This window comes from Cavia porcellus, unplaced genomic scaffold (genome assembly GCF_034190915.1).
Source record: "Cavia porcellus strain 051 isolate PalLab524CR breed Dunkin Hartley unplaced genomic scaffold, mCavPor4.1 scaffold_7, whole genome shotgun sequence".
NCBI classification, from domain to species: domain Eukaryota; kingdom Metazoa; phylum Chordata; class Mammalia; order Rodentia; family Caviidae; genus Cavia; species Cavia porcellus.
The window spans coordinates 64196646-64218617 of record NW_026947490.1 but is presented as its reverse complement, the minus strand read 5'-3'; the positions used below and the strand labels follow the sequence as shown (position 1 = coordinate 64218617).

The 21972-nt window shown below is 45.0% G+C and overlaps 1 protein-coding gene and 1 non-coding gene across 4 annotated transcripts in view; both read left to right on the top strand.

Annotated features, from left to right (window-relative positions):
* The window catches only part of Camk1d (calcium/calmodulin dependent protein kinase ID), a 394453-nt gene that overhangs the window by 82089 nt on the left and 290392 nt on the right, over positions 1 to 21972 (top strand). The window lies entirely within an intron of this gene.
* Positions 2766 to 2896, top strand: LOC111756455 (U6atac minor spliceosomal RNA). The gene has a single exon (XR_002790944.1). It is a non-coding gene; the product is annotated as a U6atac minor spliceosomal RNA (small nuclear RNA).

The following is a 21972-nucleotide window of genomic DNA, read 5'->3' as shown; positions in this document are numbered from 1 at the left end:
CTTCTCATCTAGTTTTTCTCGCCTCTAGCTCAGCTCTTTTTTTGTATGAGAAGGTCATTAGGAAATGTGTCACCATGCTGTGAGGGTGCAGTTTCTGGCTACACAATCTATGCAGGAATAGAGAACGGAACCAAGCAGATTGGTCATACCACACCATGTTCGATTGGTTTCGCAGGTAATGGGGCCACCAAGAAGTATTAGGTCAGTGAGGATTCGCTGTTTGCCCACGTCCTCAGTACAGACTTATGGTGAGAGCAAATTCACCCAACATGTGTTAGCAAACAGGCATCATGTAGACCACATAGTCAGTTCTGTCACCTGGAATCCCAACTCTGGACTTTCTGAGCAGGTCTGGCCACAGAAGACCAAAGCTTTCCTTATGGCAGATTTGCCAATGCAAGTTGATCATCCCTGATCTGAAAATCTGAAATGAAAAGTTTAAAATGTTTTGAGCAGCAACATAATACCACAAATGGAAAATTCTACACCTGACCTCAGATGATTTGTTGCAGTCAAAATGCAGGTGCACTAAAATTAGTGCATAACACACCTTTAGGCAAGGTATATAAGGTGTATAGAAAACATAAATATATTTCATGTTTAGACTTGGGTCCCTTCCCCACAATATCTCATGTTTGTATGTGCATATATTCCAAAATCTAAAAACAGAATATCCCACCACAATCTGAAACACTTCTGGGTCCAAACATCTGGACGTGGGATAGTCAACCTATATTCCATTGCAGGGTTCTGTTTTCCCTACAGCCAGCAGGCAGCCAGAAATCCTCCAGATCAGTAGCTAGACTTCTTCAGGGATCAGGCCTAAGGCTATCAGTCTTGCTGAGTGATTGTTGCACCTTGTCTGTGCGGGAACAGGCAGTATCTACAATGTTTAATTTCAGTCTTAACAGTCATCATGTTAATTAACAAAACACTAACTTCACCAAAAATTCTGACATTCACTCTGTTAATTAGCAGGGGACTTGTCACTCAAAAATAGCAGAAATACTTATGAAGATATGATCAACAGATTTAGTGAATGTTTAAATTTTTAAAATTATTACAGTAAAAGACACATTGCCATTCATTTTCCTAAACATACTTCTTGCTTCAAAAACCACACTTATCTACTTCATGAGGCAGCTCCAGATGTTCTGACATGGATATCGTTAGTTGTACTACTATGGATACCTTGATGTCCTGAGTCCATTCAAAGCCTTTATGTTTCATGGTCGTTTTGACTTTGGGGAAGAGCTGGAAGGTGCCTGGTGCCATCAAAGAAAGAATAAGAGGAATGAAGATACAGCATAATGTTTTTATGAGCACTTGGCAGCAAGTTCACCATGTTTTTGATCAGGCCTCATAAAGACTCTCATGAAGGAAGTCTTCCAGGACTACTTCAGAAAGTGGTGGGAATGATGAGAGAAGCACGTTCAAAGTAAGAGGGAATATTTTGGGGAAGTTAATGACAATGTATCTTTTACTATGATAGATTTTAAAAATTGAAACATTAAGCGTGTATTTTGATCATAGCTGACAGTGCTACTTTTAAGAATATGGGCTTCTTGGCAAGTACACTGTTTGACCAGTTCAGGTTGATTAGAATACAATGGTATAGTTCACAAATGTCAAATTGGTTTTTTCCTGTCTAACAACCCCTAAGTCTAGATATAAAGCATTTTTCATATGGCCAGAAGGCTCTCTGAGACGTTTTATTACCCCCCAGTGCTAACCTGACCCTATCATAATTGGGTAGTTTTACCTTCTTTGGTTTCCATATATATATAATCATATTTATGTAGAGTGAGATTTCACTCATGACCTTGCGCTTGCCAGTCAGGTGCTTCTGCTGCTGAGCTAAACCCCTGGCCCTTACTCATGTTCTTGTATGTAAAATTCATTCATTTCTCCCCTTTACTGTATGCATTCCATTTTAGGATGTTTAGATATCCATTTGACAGTTGATCGGGGCTATTATGAACAAAGCAGCAAAAAAATTCTTATGCATATATTTGGTGGATCAGGTAAGCGTTATTCATTGAGGTCCCTGGACCTTAATCTGTCTCTGGAACTCAAGTGACCCTGGAACTGAAGTTTGCGGTTACTTAGCACATGAGACTCTCATTGTGCGTGCCTGATAACTTTAGAGTACATTGAGGGTGATGTTCAAAACCATATTGAGCAAAGGAATGAATTTAGCCTAGGGAGACTTGCAGAGAGAAAAGCCATGCTGATAAGAAAACAGATCATTGCTTCTGTGTTCCCTGCCTGTAATAAATATTCTCAGCCAGAGTTTTAGTCTTCTAGAAACTGAGATTCTCATGCAAGAGGATGTTGTATCTTTGTGCTTTCTCCACGAGGGCTAGGGAAGAACCTTTTGGTTAATTCTGCAAAGAGGCATCATTTTCTAATCATAGAGTCTCACCGTGAAAAAAAGTCATGAATTACTGAAAATGCCAAGAATATAAATGGGTTTTGGGGATCTTCTGAGTTGGAATGAATAAGTATTTAAAGTAATCATTTATGCACTTGTTTTCATGTCATTTTGGGTATTGTAATGAAAATAGTATTTACTGCTGACTTAGAATTCCTGAATGCACTTACAGAAATTGAATTCTACCAATAGGCTTTTTTACAGGGCTGTTTTCCTATGTAGCATGCTAGAAGGAAAACTTGTTAGTCTAAGAATTGGTAGATCCAAGTAGAATAGAGAAAAGAAACTAGGCCCACCTCAAGGGCCTGCTGCATTGACTTAAATTTTGAGTTTGTTTTATAAAAGTAAAGAAGTAGGTTGGCAGCTACCTTGACAAAAATGGAAAACCTTCTGGGGACCTTTATCACACATATACATTTAAAGTGTCACTACCTTTTTTGTAGCACCTAACAGTATTTTTTTTTTTGTCTAGACCAGGTCTTGCTATGCAGTTCAGGCTGGCCTTGGGCTCACTTTGTAGCCCAGGCTGGTCTCAAACTTGCAAACGATTCTCCTTCCTCAGCCTCCCAAGTGCTGGGATTACAGGAGTGTGCCACCATGCATGGATTTTCTAACAGTATTTTTAAATGACCCTAAGGGAGGGGATCTGATAGTGTAAGGCAGTGTTAAAGAAGGATTTACCCTCTGACCTAGAGTCCTGGTCATCTTTCCTGCAGGTGTAACAAAATGGTATGTGTGCATGGTTATCTCTGAAGCTTAGTGTGTAGTGCCAGAATGTTGAAAGCTCCCAAGGGCCCATCACTCAGAAAGGTTCTGTTATAAAGGATGATGGTGTACATCTGCAGTGGATGGCTCTGTGCAGGGCTGTGCACTGAAGGGGACCTATCTCCAGGCACATTGCCAAGCGAATAAAGCAAGGTGAATAGTGTTTGCATTAGAAAGATGGGAATATGAAAATACATGGGCGAATTTACTTGTATTTGCATGAAGAAACACCAGAAGGACAAATAGGAAGCTCATAAAAATGTTTATGTGTGGTTGGTTTGGGGAAGGAGGTGATTGAGAACAGGTGTAGGAGTTACTCTTCTGCATAGGTCCTTGCAAAGAGCAAGCATGCAGACAGTCAACAAAAGTGAACCTGGCAGTCAGCTTGGACTCTGAACAAGATCAGGAGGAGATAGTGGAAAGGTAAAGTAGCTGAATGCATAGTAAGAGGCGAGATTATTCACTCAGTTTCTTTTCTTAGAGGGTAGGTCAGTATGTTCAGTTACTCAATCAGCAAGTGGCATACCTGGTGCTATTTTAGGTGCTATCTGTGGGAACATTCAATTCCAAGTTTTCACAGAGCTGGCACTTTTGAAGGGGCAAAAAGATAACAAACTAATGATAAATGATGAAGAGAAGACTCTTGCTGGCCATCTAGAGAGAGATGTGAGAGGGGCTACCTGGAAGTCAGAGGAGGTTGATTGCTGGTGCATACATGTTCCTGTGTGTCTGCCACGCATCTGTGCATTGTGCTGTGTATAGGATAATGAAGTGGTCACATGATCACATTTAATGTTGCTACAGCAGTCAAGATTTCTTTTCATCATCATACCATCACTTCAGATAAGTTTCAAATAAGGAAAAATAAATCATGGCAGGTCATTTTATTCCAACCTGCAACTACTATGCTGGTCAGATTTTCATCACTGTGGCTCTTCTACATGGATCCTTGAGCATAACAACTTAATAGAGAAAAGATTTATGTTGGCTCATGGTTTCAGAAGGTTCGGTCCATGGCTGATTGGCTCCATGGTTTTTATGCTTGTGTCATGGTGGAAACATCATGGTGGATGGCAGTGATGGGAGAAAACTGAGAGGGAGTAGGGGGAGAGGAAGAGTAGGGGAGGGGAGAGGGAGAGGAGAAGCAGAGATAGGAAGGGCCCATGGACGATGTGGGACCGAGGTCTCACCCTCATGATGCCCTCAGAGTATGATCTCATTGGTGGGTTAATTAACTGATGGAATAAGAACCCTCATGCTCTAGCCCACTTCAAAAGTCCATCATTTGGCAACCAAGCCTGTTGTGATTTAAATATGAAGTGTTTCCCTTTATTCCCAGCACTGCAATGTTCATAAGTGGAGCTCGGAGAGGAGATGGATTGTGAGGGTGCTGACCTTATCAACGAGCGAGCCATTGATGAATTCATAGCTAAGTGGGCTTTCTGGAGAGGAGTCCAGTTGGAGGAAGTAGGTCACTATATGCTGTTCCCAGCCCTATCTTTTTCCTCCGGCTCTTTATCTGCTTCCTGGCTGCTGGGAGGGGAGCAGATTCCTCTGCCATGCTCTTCCAGTTTGAGGATGTTCCTGCTTCTCCACTGGTCTAAAAGCAGTAGAGTGGCCAACCATGGATTGAACTCTTTGATACTGGGAGACACAATAAACTATTCCTCCTTCAAAATGAATATATCATGGCTTTTGTTTCAGCCATAGAAAGGTAACTAATATAAAGCCTGCAACACAATGAGCTTTTTAGAAAACATTTTAGATAACAGCCATAATAATCAGACTAGAATTTAGCTGACTTGATTATCAGGGTTGGCTTTCACAACAGCAGGGATAAGTTGGGGATAATATATCTATATAATTTGTGGCCGTAAATGTGGATTATTGGATGGGAAGACATTACTACAAAAAATCCATTGTCTTTTCTTGTTCAGTAAATAGTTTAAAACTTAAATTGCCCTTTGCTATGACATATGAGCTACAAAGACTTGAAAAGAAAACCCCACACATACAGATGAACCTCATAACTCTCACCAACCATAGATCTTCATGACAGTCATTATCTGAAAATGCCATGGAAGTATTTCCAGAATAGACCATGTGCACATTTGAAAGATAGCTCATGTGTGTTTGTTTTCTTATTCTGATCTTTTATTGGTAGATGTCTCTTTCACCATTTCTGAGTTGAAAATTCATATATTTATTTTCCAAAGTTGCTCTGATGAAATGATCCTGTAAAGAGATTTTTCTTTCTCTCTGGGTTCAATTAAATTTTGGTGAAACTTGAGACATAATGAGGACTGTAGATGAAAGTTCTGGGTGAAGTTAGTGGTCACAGTGATTCTTGCACTGTGATGACTAAGTGTTGCTGTGGGAATGGAGGTGGACCTCGCAGATTGGGTAGAGGACAAGTGAGTCTAGAATTTTCCTGACAACCAGGCCACCTTAGCTCCAGGTAATATGGAGCCGGCATACCTCTGAGCATACCTAAATTTATGATTTAGTTAAGAAAAATCCCAGAAACCAGATTTATCTTGAGGGTTAGAAAAAATGCAAAATAATACAAACCCTTATAGTTACTATAGGACTCCACTCTAGCATAGTAGTGAAATGCCCCAGGCATTCTGCAAATCTAGTGTCATACAAGGAAAGGCACAAGAAGGTGCTACTGGAAACTTGTCATTAGATATCTCGGTTTGGTGCAGATGGGGTGAAGGCTGTCTGAGGACTGGCTATTTGAGAGTTTGGTCAGATCTGTTTCCTTAGCATCGCAGGGTGAACTTAGGAGGCTATGGCCTTGGTTTCCCAGTAGAGGTAGAGGACAGGTGGACTGTGACTGACCGCTCGAGCCCTTCCACTCTACCCTCTTGATTGGCCTCACAGAAATGTGGGACTGTAGCACCAGCCTGGCTGGGGTGTTGCTAGAGCTGGTCCACGACATGATTGCTCACATTTGCCATCATTAAGAGAGTGAGGACACCTTACAATTAGATGTTTGGTTTGTTTTCAGCAGCTTTTTCCCCACCGGGGACAGAGGAGTTGAAGGTTCTGATACAAATGTGTAACTGGAATCTGAAAAACCTACTCTAAACATTTCTGAAAACAGTAACAAAGCCAGGCATGGTGGTACAGCCCTGTAATCCCAGCACTCTGGGAGATGGGAGGCAGGAGGATTGACAGTCTGAGCCCAGCCTGGGAAACTTAGTGAGACTCTGGGTGGAGTGGGGATGGGGGAGCCAGGAATGTAGCTCAGTGCGAAAGGCTTAGGTTGAATCCTCAGTAATGCAAACAGTAGTAAAAGTTGCTGGCTATTGTGCACAGTTCTTCCAATGATGGTTGGATGACTAAGGAAGAAATGAAAATAGACACAGTACAAACACCCAGTGCAAATCTTGGCAGACGGGTGTTCAATAAATTGATATTTCTCCTCCCCCACTGCAGTGCTGTTCCGCCTTGCAGAGTATCCTCAAGTGCAAGGAGCAGTCAGCAGTGAACGTGGACCTCTAGGAGATCTCACACAGTGAGGGAGGCTGAGCCCCGGGGTACCACTGGATCCTGTAGCTGTATCTACCCAGTGCACATACTGCAATTTGAGAGGTTTCGGGTTAGTGGCTGAAGTCAGACAGAGAAGAAAAGAGTGGTCAGATTCATCCCAAATATGTTTTGTTGCAATTCATATTCTTTGCATTTGACTACTTAACACCCACTTAGGCTCCTGAGCAGTGGAATTCATAAATGGAACATGGGGTCCAGCGGCACATGCATTTCCTTGCTGGTCTGGATTTCAGGCAAGGCATAGTCAGCTCTAAATTCTATGTTTGCATGTACAGTCTTTGTATGGAAATCAGATGAGAATGGGCGGGGTAGGAAGGGACCCCAACTTGTGTGAAATTCAGTCCCATGCAGTGTGGAGGTTTGTTGGTGGATATCTAATTGAAGGATAAGATAACGAGGCAGGGCAGCATTTCTTGACCAGCTCACATAGAAACAAAGGAAGCTGCTCATCCGGTCTGGGATGAGCTCATTTAGTGATCTTTGCAGATAGTTAACATTTTCTTGATAACCCCCCCCAAATTCACCTGGCTTGTTAGTTTGTAATTCTACTGAGCCAATCATATTTTCAAAGTGACTTTTAATAGCCTAAAACATTTTTGAGCAGTAGCTATAGTTTTTAATTAGGCTGTCACATTTAATTGACCTACTGGCCATTCAGTGTGGATTACAGAGAAACAGTGGTTTAGGGAGGCTTGACACAGGGTTACTCACTAAGGATCAGGCTGAGCTGAAGATTTACCTATCTGAGTCAAAACCCACACTTTCTTTTTTAAATTGCTACCTATGACTGATGGAAGCAGGTAGGAGGAGGCCAGAAAAAGGCTGAGATAATCTTGAATCATCAGTCTCCAGTAACCAGGCATTGACAGCTATTTGAGAAAGTTCACTTTAGTTTCTTCATTTAAAACCTCTGGTTAAAAAATATGGTTGACAAGTTGTTGTACTTAGGGAATATTGTAACTAGGAAATGAGATAGTGAGATGCCTATGATTGTCTTTGTTTTGAGACTTGGTGTTTTGGGAAGCTTGTGTCCGGGGAATGTGTCATGGGCCCTTTTGTGTCTTAGGAATGTCACCATGATAGTAGAGGACTACATTTGCTTGCACGAATAACAGCTGTAAAGCAAGCAACATGTGTAAAGGTTGTCGTGGCTTGGAAGCTTATTTTCTTGTTTAAGGCCCCTGTTTAGGAACTTTCTGCCTAAACAGAAAACTCACTGTGAAGCAAACCCAGTACCATACAGTGATTTCCCACTTTGGGATCAAATGTGGGCTCCTTGGCCTCCTTTGAAACTTGCTTATTGTCCTGGGGAGAGCAGAAGGAAGAGGGAGATCCTACTGGCTTTCAGCGGGCAGTGACTAGGAAGAGCCAGGGGCTGGAGGAATCCACCTTGGTGTCTTCTTGACAGTTGGTGTCTTCTTGACCCAGGGAGCTGATGGGTTATGGGAACCACATCCCAGCCTCTACAGTGCAGTTGTTCAGTGCTCATCTGAACATTTTCACCTTTAAAAAGTGATGCCATCAGTTACATCAGGTTTGCCTCCATGACTTTTGTCACCTCACTGCCCATGTTCTAGGGACACGAGCTGAGTAAGACTCCACAGTGCTTGCTGTAGCACAGTGTCAGGATGGTATCTACATACGTTGAATAAATGGACTGCGGAAGCCAGGGGTAGTTTATGTAACCACCCATAAGTAGGCTGCCATCTTGATTGGTCTCAAAGTGAAGCTTGTACATTATATTGTTTGTATTTTTGTGAATGTTTTTATTGAGATGATTACAGAGTTACATGAAGTTGTAATGAATAACATAAAGTGATCTTGTGTACCCTTTTCCAACCTTCCCTAACCTGTGACATCAGATCAATACTGGATATCGATATTGATCCAATCCAAGCGTGTTTTTCCTAGGATACACTTATTCAGATGTTATTTAACATGATTTTAAAATGAGGAAATATGATTGTGGGTTGCAAGATTCAGAGCTTTCTGGGCCTCTCCGTTGGATTGAGGTTGGTTCCCAACTGTATAGAAGAGGTGTGTTTGGAATGATCAGAGGCCACCCCTAGAGGAGGTACAGTTTTCCCAGCGGGAATGGAGATGGCCAGAGAGCCTGGCTGGAACTTTCCAGCTATCCATCCAGTGGGCACCTTACTTGTTCATGGCCCCCTAAGCTTCCCACCCTTACCTGGCTCCAGCCCTGTGCTGGGGAAATATGGAATAGTCTGGGCTCCCGGGGCCCCTAAATCTGCTTCACACTCAAATCCCAGACCACACCCTCTGCCTTCTGAACCAGAATTTCCAGAAGGTTTGAAAAGAATTAGCTTCTGTCTTTGCCATCCTTTCCTTTCATGTGGTTATTTTTCTTATTGGATTCAGGCAAGCAGATAATGAGGCGTTGGAGGGCTGGTGGCTTCTTCTGATTCATTATTTAGCAGCCTCTTTCCAGCCCCCAGTCGCATCTGCCCCAGCAGCTCACAGAGCATCCTGCCCAGGCAAGGTGGGCAGCTAATGCCTGCAGACACGCAGTCAGTTTCTCTCTAAGGAGAGATTGGGAGGGAGTGAAAACCTGCAGGCATCCTGGTAATGAGGAAATGGGGTGAAGAATCGGGAACTTGAGTTGTGGGGCCCTTGAAGTCCACTGCCTGCTGAGTCTAAGGGGCCTTTCCTAACAGGGACATGACCTTGTTTCTATTTCGGGAACAAAAAACCACCCAGCATTTTTACACTCTTGAATTAAATCCAGTGTCCTGGGTTAGAAGTTGGTAGTTGTCCCACCTCCCCCTTTTCCGGTGGACTTAGCAAAGGCCTGAATTTCAGGTCATACAGATAACTCATGGGCTTAACTGCAAGCAAGCCAGGCCTCCCTTCAGGATGCGCAGTCTGGTGACAGCACATTTACTGCTTCTGGCGCCCACAACCAAGCAGTATTTGCACTGTCTTTCCTTACTTTGTTTACCGCCTCTGCCCAGACACGGATAGTAACGGACATACCTTTCCCAGGAATCATTAATTCATAAACCGCTTCACTGCATGACAACAGCTGTGTTGTGGAAACCCCGAGAACTTATTTCCAGGAAAAGCTAGTAGAGTAAAGAGCTTTCACCAAAGTGTTTACAGCATAATCTTATTTAATAAGATTTTAAGAGCCCAGTTTTAAAATTTGCTCCTTCTGGAGAAAATAATGCTATATTGTACTTAGAGAGCAATTTAGTAGAAATAACCCTTTCAAAGGATTTGAAAAATGCATGTGTTAAATTATTCTTTTAAAATCATTTTATGTAATAATCAGTTCTTTCCAGGACATTCCTGTTCCTTGCAGATTTTCTTTTTCAATTTTTTCCCCTCGTGTTATTACTTTTTTGGTTTACTAGGTTATTCTTTTTAAGCATTGAACATTTTTGGGCTTATTTGATATTTATACAAATAGATGAATCCTTGAAAAAGAATGGCAGCATGATTTTGCTTGATTGTTTTAGATTTTTCTTTGGATCCAAAAGTAATACCTCAGTGATTCCAAATATTATATATTAGTAAATAACAGAAAATTAAATTGGTGAGATTGTCTCAGAATGTCCATTGTTATGTAAGCATTGTCAGCCTTGAGTCAGCATTCGCCCCTGACTTTCTATAATGCTTTTGAAACCTTTCACTTTTTCTGTGGTGCATATCGGCTCTCTATTTTGCTTTAGGAAAGTGTGCTCAGTGTTTCTCTGTGTGATATGTAAAAGATTTGAAAGGGGATATTAAAAATCAGCTCTAATCCCACCACTCAAAAAAACCCCACTTAAATATTTTAGATGGCCTGGTTAACACAATTTCTTTTGTACTACGTATTGTTGGTGGCACTTACCGTGGAATGAATGTCTCAGGTAAGCCTTTCCAGAAAACATGTAGGTTTTAATCCCAAGAACTAGCTGGGTTACACAGTGGGCTTATCACACCACCTCTGCTCTAGATGGTGCCACTGTGTGTGTGCCAGCGCTGTGCTCCAGGGTTTCCTGGCCAACTTGCCTTCCTCCTTTCTTGCTTCTGCCCACTATGTGTGTTCCACATTAATTTTCCACAAGGTTTTCCTCAGTTCTCTTTTCTCACTGATCAGTGTGGATCTGCAGCTCGAGGCTGAGCAGCTCCCGTGGATTGCTGGTTCTCTCCCTGTGCACAGGTTTATCCAGCTCTTGGATGCAGGGATGGCCCCTCTCTGCATCCCTGGGGCTGGGTACCAAAAGATGAGCTTCCTTTATGCTCAGTTCCCTTTCATTTTAACTTGTAAGCATGATCTGTGTGTGCTCTTCATGGACGTTTGAGTTGCAAACATCTTGCTCATGGTGGTGGACCTGTTTTTCAGGAGCCAGGGTGGTGCTGACCACGCCTGTCAGGTGATGAACGTGAAATGTGTCTTGGTTCCTCCCATTCAAACTCAGCAACCAAAGCTGGAGGAGTAGCAGAACCAGGGCCAGCTCGCTGCCAAGGTGAAGGCCTAGGGTGCTTCTGTGCCTAAGTTCTTGAGACTCAAGAAAGACAGGACACTCCCCGCTCCGCCACCCCATCTCCACCTGGCTCCACATCTGTGCAGTGGATCCTGCAGCTCTTTTTTTACTGCCTGCACAATCTAGCAAGAGATGTGGTGCATATTGAAAGCTGTTTCTGAGTTCAACTATGACCTCTTATTTGATCTGAGCTGTCTCTCCCCTTATCATTCCCTTCATCCAGAAGCAGTAAACTGTAACTCACTTCAGCAAGGCATCAGAGTGGTTTTAGAGACTGATGATGAGCTAGACATACCTTCCTGGTGATTTGTCTGTTCTTTTATGCCTGCATGTATCCTGCTGGTAACAGGTGGGTCCCTGGCTACCTGGGAGCCTCAAAAGTTCTGTGCTCAGCACATGGGCTGCTCTTTTGTACATGCCTTGCAATGCTTACTTTTCTGTGTTTTAAACCTTGGGAGAGCCTTCCCGTAATCCCAGCATTCTGGGAAACTGAGGCAGGCAGGTTTGCAAGTTGGAGAGGCCAGCCTGGGCAATATGGTAACTTAGGGAAACCCGGTCTCAAAATAAAACATCAAAGAAAGGATTGGGATGTATCTTACTGCAGAGGCCCTGGGCTCAATCCTCAGTACCACAAAACAAAGCAGCAACAACAAAACAAACCTTTCTCTGCCTCCTCTCACTGAAGATCTTTCTCCCTTCCAAGACAGTGGTCTCACACAGCTTCCGGTCTGCACTGAGGGTCGGCTTGGCTTTTCCTCTTTGCTCTCTCTCTGGTCCCTCTCAGTTTCACTCTTGCGTCTTCTTTTATACAGCTTGTGTTGAGCATCTTGTCTATGTGCGCCTTTCGCTTCAGGCTGAGTCTGCAGGCGTGGGCAGTACCATGCCTGCTTTCCTAGAGCCCATTGCTCCTTCCCTAGGGAACAGTATCCGTGGAGGGCAGGGGTCTATGGATACCCAGAGGATGTGACCAGAGGAGAGTGACCGTGAGTCTGGCTGAGGCAGGGAACCATCTGCACTGCACTGATATTCCTTGCCAGTGTTACTAGGCCAGCATGGAACAGGAGGGTCAGCAAATGCAGGTGACACTTGGTGGCTGGCCTGTTGGTGAGGGTGGGATGGCGTGGATGCTGGACAGGGTCCAGGGGTGGAAGTCACACTTGAGAAAAGCACCATGGAGAGCCTGGTTTGTCACTATGATAACAGTAATCACGTGGTCTTTATTAAATGCAGAATATTACCTGAAATTTTTACAGATTTCATTTTATTCTCATAGCAACTCAGAGATAGGAACTACCCCGTCTCCATTTTACAGATGAAAACACTGAGGTCAAAGAGGTGGAGGTTTGCATGAAGTCACCCAACAGCAGGACAGACCACACTTTAAGCCCGAGAGTCTGCTCTGGGAGACTGGACAGCTGAGTCTGAGGTGGCCACTTCCCAGCCTGCTGTCTCCCATGCCCTGCTGGCTTGGGAGGGGCAGGACAGGGAATCTGAAGTTTATCAAAGTGGTTTTGCATCTTTAGAGCCAGATGGTGACTTGAGCTGGTGTGATGGCTTATAAGCCACTGCTGTTTTTATAGGGGGACCTGATGGAACATTCTTTCAGGATCTCTGTCTCAGAATTTTTCTTTGGCTAGTCAGTAACTGAGCTGCACCCCTAGTCCTCTGGAACTTGTTTTTAAACCCACAGTAGTGTATCAGGCAGCATGGTCTGTGTGCCAATGGAATTTAATTATGCTTATGCACTTGAGTCCCTTTGGATTTCCCGGCCCATGGGAGACTGGTGGTCCCTTAATGGTGCCTTTGGAGAATCACTGCAGGGGTGGAGGGAGGGAAGCAACAGGCTAGTTTGAGACCTGGTATCTCTTCTGTGAGTTCTTTTTTCTTTCAAACCATTTTTTAAAATGTGGCAAAGCATAACAAAGTTTGCCATTTTCACTGTTTTTTGAATTCATGGCATGTAGCACATTGGCAGTATTATGCAGTCGTCCCCATCCATCTCTCAAGCTCCTCATCTTGCAAAAGTGAAATTGTGCTCCTTACACACTAACTCCCACTCCTCCCCTCTGCAGCCCCCGGCCATCACCATTCTAGTTTCTGTCTCTCTGGATCTGCCAACTCTAGGGACCTCACTGAAGTCGTTGTCTCCTTGAGACTGGCTTATTCTGTTAGCATATGGCTCCTGAGATTGATCTCTTAATGTTGCAGCAGGTGTCAGAATTTCTTCTTTTCAAGACTGAATTCTGTTCCGTCGTGTATGTATCACCTTTTGTTTATCTACCTATCTGTCTATGGCACATGAGTTGTTTCACCTTTTAGCTCATGTGACTATTGCTGCCGAGAAGACAGGTATGCAAATATCTGGGTCTCTTTTTTCCAGTTTTGCTATGTGTTACGTAAAGTTTTAGCTTCCTCTGGACCAGAGTTGGGGAACCATTTTTAGTTTGTTGACGGGTGTGGAAGTGCCCTCCTCTCCCGCTTCTTTTTCTGCGGTGTGAAGTGAGTCACACAACCTTGATCTCAGATGGACTTCAAGCGGAGCATATTTTAAGATGAGTGCTCCAGACTACTTATATCAGATGGGGCACACGGCCCATGCAGGGGCTGGCATCTCCCTGGACTGTGGCTTGCGAGGCAGTTAAGGAAGGAGGCACAGGAAGGGCAGTGCTGATCTGAGCCCAGTACAGGGAATGAAGTTTATGTAGGTTCATGCATCTCATGGTTCCATAGTGGAGAGAGAGGAGTCCAGAGTGAATCTCAGATTTATAGTGTGGGTGACCAGATATCCATGATCTACGGTGTCTAGGGTGTTTGGTGAGTAGGAAGGGTGCTGAGACACCATGGGGGTCTGCATTTATTTCAGGCTTCTCCAGAATAGAGGAGGAAGCTCCTCGGACCTACAGATGATCTACAGGATAAGAGTAATTACAGTGCGACTGTATAATGGGGCTGGAAAATGAAATGGAGATACTGTATAATTACTGTGAATTTGGATTCTTATTCAGTGAAGATGGTTATGTTTCTTTGCAAAAATTCCTCTTATCATGTCAGAGTTTTTTATTTTGGGACTCCGTAGTAATGGATAGTATTTTCTTGGTTTGTTTCAAAGTGACAGATGAAAATGGAATAATTTGATATTAAATGTTATGAGTGTTTCCACCTATTTTTGTACCCTACTTTGTACTTGATTTGAGATTAGTCACTATTCTTCTCTCTTACTCATCCCATAAGCTCCTCAGCACCCGCCTGTCCTCATCTGGAGTGCATCCAGCCTGCCACTTTCTCTGTACCAGATCTTGATCAAATAGGATAGAGTCAGAGGAACAGATATGGAAGAGAGCTAGCAAATGTACCCTCACATATCTTTTAAGGTGATGAGACACCCAAGAGGTGAGAATTGGGTGACCATTGGATGCAGGTACAATGCTAAGGAGGCTGGAGGATATGGAAATCATCTCTGTGCCCAGGGCCATGAGATTATCTGAAAGAACAGTCACAGAAGACCATTGTCATCTTTACCTACTCCTATGTTCACCTAGGTGACAGAACAAAAGATAGGAACAAGATTAAGGCATGGTTGACCTGGATGCTTGCTACTGTCTTCATGTTGCACGATCAGTGGATTTCTGAGCAGAAAGATTGGGGGGATGTTGATGGGCAGGCTGGGAAGGGGACTACAGACGAGGCTGAAGATCAGGGAAGATCCTCAGAGTGTGAAGCTGAGGGTAGGACAGATGGTGTATTAGTCAGTTTTCTGTTTCTGTAACAAATGCACAACACAATCCATTTATAAAAAGCAAAGGTTCATTTGGGATCAGAGTTTTAGAGGATCTAAAATCTGTGATTGGCGGATCTATTGCTTTTAGGTCTGCAGTGGGAATGCTGGATAGCAGTGACGGCAGGCCTGGCAGAGTAAGACCACTCACCTCATTACTAAGAAGTGGAAAGAGGGAGAGGAAGCACCATTATCTCGCTGCAGTCCCTTCTTGGGTACCAAGTCTCTACCACAGAGACCTCTGAGGGATACCTAAGGTCCAAGTTACAGCAGGTGGTGCTTTGGAAGTCACAGAGGTGGGAGGTCACCTACTGGCCACTAATGGGCAAAATGATTGACAGGTGTCCCCTGATTTTAGCCTCATGACCTTTGTCAGAGTTGTTTTGGGTAATGGCAGCTTGAAATCAAAGATGAAATTCTCCCAATGTGTTCTCTCCTTATCTCTTGAATTCCAAACATTATCAATGTGGACATCCTGTTTGTCTGAGATTCCAAACCTCCAAGATGCTTGAAGAATCAGAGTTGGTGGGAATCTCGTTGGATCTTGAAACCTGAATCACAAGTGTCTTAGTCACTTTCTTGTTGCAGAGACAAAATACCTGACACCTGCAGTTTAAAGAAGCAGGGTCTATTGTGGTTCATGGTTTCTAGAGGATTCAGTCCATGGTTCGCTGGCTCCAAGGCAGGAAGGTCCTGGTAGAAGGACCTAGAGGAATTGTGACTGGAAGCAGGGAGGGAGGGGCAGCCTTCCCGACACTCCCAGGGATCTGCCTTCAACAGGCCCTACCTCCTAGGGGCTAAGCTCATAGTGGATACAATTCCCTTCCAAAAGCCTTGCCTCTGAGCACATGGGAGTTTGGTAGAGACGTTCTAGATATGAAGCGTAACAACAGGTAGCATGGATTCATCATTTCAGATTTACTAGCTACATGAGGTCAGTAAACTTCTGAACACTTTGGCAAATGCCAGGGGTGGCGTGCGATAGTAGTGACCAGTTTCTCTTGGCTACTCTTGTGGGTTGCTTTTAAATGACTTACCGGAGAGTCAGGGTTGCTATGGATTCTAACCCCTGTCTAGCTGTTGCAAAGCTGTTTTATATTCAGTCTTACAGGTACTGATGCCACAGTGCCTGCCCTTGGTGTATACTGTGTTTACTGAGTGTTTGACTTGGGTTGTCTAAGTCTCACAGTAGCCTTGTGAAGTGATATTAACTGAGGGAACCGTCCCTCAGAAAACTGAAGAAGCCAGTGAGTCTCCCAACTTGAGCATGCCTCACAGACGCCCTAGGTGTGGGGGTTGGCAGTGAGCATGAACATAGACTGCCAGGTCCCAGCCTGGGGTTTCTGATTCAGTGGGTCCTGCTGGAGCTCAGGAAGTGCCTTTCTCCCAGCTTGTTGCTTCTGGTGGTTCTGGGGCCACAATGCCTGTAGTTTTTCTACCGTAGGGCTGGGAAGCACTCACACCTGTGCATGAGTCCGAAGCTATGCCCCCCAAACTACCCATGGTGCAAGATCCTGAGCTTACCGCTCAGGATCAGTGCTCCTCTCTCATTAAATTGGGTGCTGGTGTGAACAGATTTTCCAAGGCAAAGGCTGTGTTGGGAAAAGGAGTTAAGGGAGTGAGCACATTGTCTACATAGACATGAAAACAATAAAATCCACTAATACGCTCCTGATTCTCAGCAATGTCTTTGACAGTCTTTTCTCTGCGTCCTCCAAAACCTTCTGCCTGGACCTGGAGATGAGCAGTGAAGCTGACCACACCTTCACTGCTGGGCTATGGTATCACTGCTCACATCCCGGGCTCATTTTCCACACACATCATGTGGTGCTGAGTGAGTAAGCAGTGTATACCTAATTGGCAATGCCGAAGCTAATATAACCCAATTTTAAGTCCCCAGGGGACAGACAGCATCCTGTTGGGCTCTGCGTTTGGCAGGTACCTGTACTAGAATCCCGGTGGCAGCGTGGTGGGTCAGGCAGATCTCCCCACTCAACACAGATGGATTTTCTGACTTCTCTTAAAGACTTATGAGGTGGCTTCTGTTGTCCCCGAGTCACAGAGGGGGTCACAGAGGTGCTCAGAGATTTAATGACTTGGCTGTTAAGCTAGTGAATTTGGTTGGAGCTAGGATTCCCACCAAGAAACCTACCTCAGAGTTCATGGCCTTAACTACCAGGCTCTGGCAGCCTGGCACAGTTGGTGCTTAATAGGTTGATATCAACTGGTTACATGGAGATAGGAAGATCATATGCATGCAGTCCTGGAGCTAGATATGCTGTGGGTCACTCAGACAGTCCACTGGGTGACAGAATATCTCCCTGTGATATGTCCTGTCTTTTTGCAGAGGAGTGTGGCATCTTATCTCCACTGTGATGAGATCCTTGTTCCCTGCACCCCAGGGATGGCTATCGGTATTTATAGTGCAACATTGACCTCTGTAATCCTCTTAGCATCTCTGAAGAGAAGGCTGTGAACCCACAGAGCCAGCTCTTTTGCATGCTGTCCTTTCTTCACCCCAGCCCTGCTCCACACAGTGGCAGTGTAAAGGACAGGTGAGGGTTCTAGAGAGTCACACCTTTCCTGGAAATGATCCCACATTCCCACGTTCCCATTCATTTTAGAAGACCTCAGGGGTGAGTCCTCTGCATCCAGCTCAGGAATGTCACCAGCTGCTTGCTTCCTCCCAAGACTCCAGGAAAGCAAGTTGGACTCATAGAATTTCTTTTCCTTTTTCTGAAGTGGTGAATTCCGTCTTGGCAGCTGACATGTTCAAAAACACTGTTCAAGGGAACAGCAGAGAAACAAAAAGGCAAGAGGTCAGGACACTTGGCCCGTGTGCTCGGGGGTGTTTCCATACATATATTTGCACTGAGGGCTGAGTGACAAGCAGCCTGAGGTTGTGAGTGTCTTCTGTTAGGCATGAATAACAGAACCCACTGGCAGTGCTCTGTGAGGACATGGGCTGTGCCTGGTCAGCTGAATGCCCCCAGCGGATGGCTTGGCAGTGCCCGAGGGTTCCTTGCTTCTGTGCATGCTTCTTGTGACTAAGGTTTGAGGAACCTCGGCTGCATAACAACGACTGTTGTTGCCTTTGTACTGTTAGGAGGTCCCATTAGAGGCTTGTTGAATTCATTTCCCTGCCCAGACAGGGCAGCTAAATTTGCAAAAGGAAGAATATAGTTAGGGAAATGCTTGCCTGTGGCGCCCTTTTCCCTGTGTCCATGTCCAGCTGGATTAGCATACCCTCCTTGGCTCAAGCTGCTCTCTGCTCCGAGTATGTGCAGCAGCGTGGAGCCCCCACTTCCAGTTTTTGGGAGACTTCAGGCTTTGTGGTGGACCATCATTTCCTCTTCTGTCTTTTTCCTTTTTAAAATATCTATTAAATTCAGTTTTTAATTAAACAAATTTGTGATACAGGGATCACACTCAGGAGTGCTGTACCACTGAGGCACATCCCCACCTCTTTTTTTAATTTTGAGACAGGAGCTTGCTAAATTGCCAAGATGAGCCCTTGGTGCTGGGATTACAGGTGTATGCCAGTGTTTAATTTTTATATTTTTTAATGAGCCGGTTTCATAGCTGGTGAGCCATGGCCCCATGTGGCTGTTGGGTGTGGCTCTCAGGGAGTCCTGAGACCTGCAGGAGACAACCAAAGTTTGGCATTCCAAGTGCATACGTGCTCATCTGCTTGTCTGCCACCCAAGAGCTCTGCAGCAAGAAGGAGAGATATAAACACTGCACTGGCTGGGCTCTGAGCTCTGGCTGCACCCCAAGTCATCAGCCTTCTCCCTGCTTCTGGCCCAAGACTATGTTCTTGGTCCTGTTCCCTCCTTCAGCGGCTTCTCTGCACCATGCATACAGTCACTGCATCTCGCTTCCTGTTTCCCCTCCAGGGAGGAAGGAATGTAAGCTGCAGGTTAGGAGGCAGGAATGCCAGTGAAAGGAGAGCCTGGGATAACACAGGCAGGAGGAAACATGAAGTAAGGACTTTAAACACTGGCCATACAGTAATCTTTGCTTCCCCTTCAGGAAGGCAGAGAGTAGAGATGGAGCGCCACCGTCTTCCTCCACATAGTTATGGGAGAGAGCTGAAGTTCTTGGAAAATGCCAGGAAAGTTGGAACTGTTGGCAGCCAGGCTCCCTCACTCTTCCAAGACAACCAGTGTTTGCCAAGCAGGAAAATGAGCCCGGGGGAGGGTGAGCTCATTCAGAGGAACCACTGGACTGTGGAACGGTGGCATCCCTGGCCCCAGGTGTGGAAAACATCTTCAGGGGGTAGTTCATGCATTAAAATTTGTTTGTGACCCATTAGGTGGTCTGCACATTTCTAACACCTGCCAGGCAGCCTGCTACTGTGCTCACAGTGGCTCTGCCGCATAGTAGCCCATGGCTGTGCAGGGCAGATGTGAGGAGGAGGACGTGTGGGTACACCCTTGTCTGCCCAGCTAAAACTGCAGTCCTGATTGGCCTTTCCCTTTCCCCTTCTGTTCCTGCCTTTTTCTTTTCCATTGGCACTTACCATTCAGGGTAGAAAGATTTGCTTTTGGGATTTGTGTGCTAAGCACAGCAGGTCGGAGAGGAGCTTTTGGGATGGGAGTGCATGTTTTGCATGTTTTCACGGCTTCCCATACGGGTATTTCTAAGCAAGAATGCAAACAGGCCTGAAATAGAATGTATTAGTAAGTGTAACAGAGAAGCAAAGTGTATTTTTAGCAAATATGGCTAAAGCAGATTATTGCAGTGAGCGAGACGGAGGTAACGGGAGGGTGTAACTCTGGGGGTGCAGGCAGGTGGCTGCCTTCCAGCTGTGCCTGGGGTTCCTAAGATGCCTGGCTTGTGGGAGGCTCTGTGGGATGCTGTGCTGGAGGCAGGGATTGTGTTGTCTGTTGGGAGATGAGGTGGGGGACCTGAACCCCCAGGTCCAGAATGGTGAGCAGCTATCCACCTGGATATGGCTGCTGCCACCCACTGTCCCCAACTGGGGGAGAGCAAGACCTGGTCCTGGCAGAGCCTGTGGGATCGTGAGGGCCTGATTGTTGGTGCTATGAGCATCTCAGGAATTCTGGGAGGAAAAGTGGAACTGGGTTATGACTGCCAGGTCACAGAACGTGGCCACCTCACTCAAAGCTCTCTGTACTGTAGCTTCTCTATCTGGGAAAAGAGAATGCTGACACTTTTTTAGGGAGTCATGGTCCAAACAAGATCACAGAGAAGAGTAGGTTTGAACTTCACACTAAACATTGGGGAAACTGCTAAGATGTAATATTCATCACCCTGCAGATTAGCGACAGTGTGCTGCCTGGTGGCACTGCGGGGATGTGTGCCTTTTTTGTAATGGCACTGCTCTCAGTGGGACACAATTCATCCCCATCCTTGGGGGTCAAGAGGACCCTGGCTCCCAGATGATACTGCCTCCCTGTTCTTCCTTGGGGAGAGCCACTGCCACCACTATGGTGTTAACTGTGGTATCCTTGAGTAAGTAACTGGGTGCCCAGCTGTTTGGTCAGTCATTATTCAGAGCGGGTCTCTGAGGGTGTTTGTGAATGAGATCAGTGTTGGGGTCTGTAGTCTGAGTAAGGCCAGCATGAGGCCTTTTTGGGTCCTCATCCAGTCTGAGGATCTGAAGGTCTGAGTAGAACAAAAACTCTGAGCTCCCCCAAGGATTCTTTCTGCTCTTGGGCCTCCCAGCTGAGGACGGTGGTGGCATGTGTGCCGAAGTGGGCTGCTTATAGCATTGAAAGCTCCATAAGGTTCACCATCCCTGGCTTAGGACATTGCCACCAAATGGGATGTCAGCTCTTCTTGGGTTCCCAGCCTGCTGGTTTCAGACTGGAGCTCATGCCCAATCCTGCTCCTAGGTCTCTAGCAGGTCCTAGCACCCCGCGGATCCTGGGATTTGCCAACCTTTTGTAGTTAAATCAGTCAGTCAGTCTGTAGGTCACACACAGGCACACACACACACACACACACACACACATATGTATTGATTCTGTTTTTCTAGAGAAGTCTAATGGAGCCAACTGCTAAATTAACTTGTATCTGGGGCTCAGCCCAAATTCCACCTTCTTTATCATAAGATTTAATTTTAAAAAGGCAGTGAATAAGTTAAGGAGTCAAATTTGGGGTCTCTGGTTATGGGCAGGAGTCAGGCATTTACAGCTGTAGAGGCCCCATTTTTATGAAATTCCATGCATAAAAATTTAAACCTATAGAAAAGGGAGAAATTTAGGAGCTGTTTTTGACATCAAAATTGGCTTCTTCTCAAGGTCCCTTTAATGAACAAATGCTCTCTTATTTGGAAAGTTTTAATTTATGCAGACCCTTCCAGGAAAACATGGATTATTTCAATGGATTGTCATATTCCTCCCAGCCTCTAATGAATAAAATCGAGTGGTATATTGATCAGTTCACCAGGCTTATAATTAATATGATGCTTTGTTTCATGGTCTGTTCTCTAACAGCTAGCTGGGACCCGGGAGTTACCCTGTGGCAAAGAGCTTCAGTTGGCTTGTATTTCTTTTGTATGTTTGAGTTTGATTTTATTGGATTGGCTCTGAGGATATCCTTGAGTCCATTTCTAATCATCGAGTGCCTGCAGCGAGCTGATGATTGTCATTGTAATGACTCGGGTCCCAGAAGAAAGGTGCCCGGAAACTGGAATCAGTTCTGATGGCTCCTCCTGAGGGCTCCTGTTGTCAGAAAGATGCTATCAGGCTCAAAATAGTTTGGAAGAGCCAGTCAGACCAGGCTTTTGTCTCTGTTCTGACAGCAGAATGCTGCTCTACAGAGACCCTTGGCAGCATTCAGAGAATGTTAATTTTATCTAGAAAGAGAGTGTAGGTTTGAGGCAGTAAAATACCTAGTTTAGTAGCAGAAAATATCTATGTAATATATGCTTACAACATCATAAGCGAAGCTTACTGGATTCGTAGCCCCTCCATTCTTGC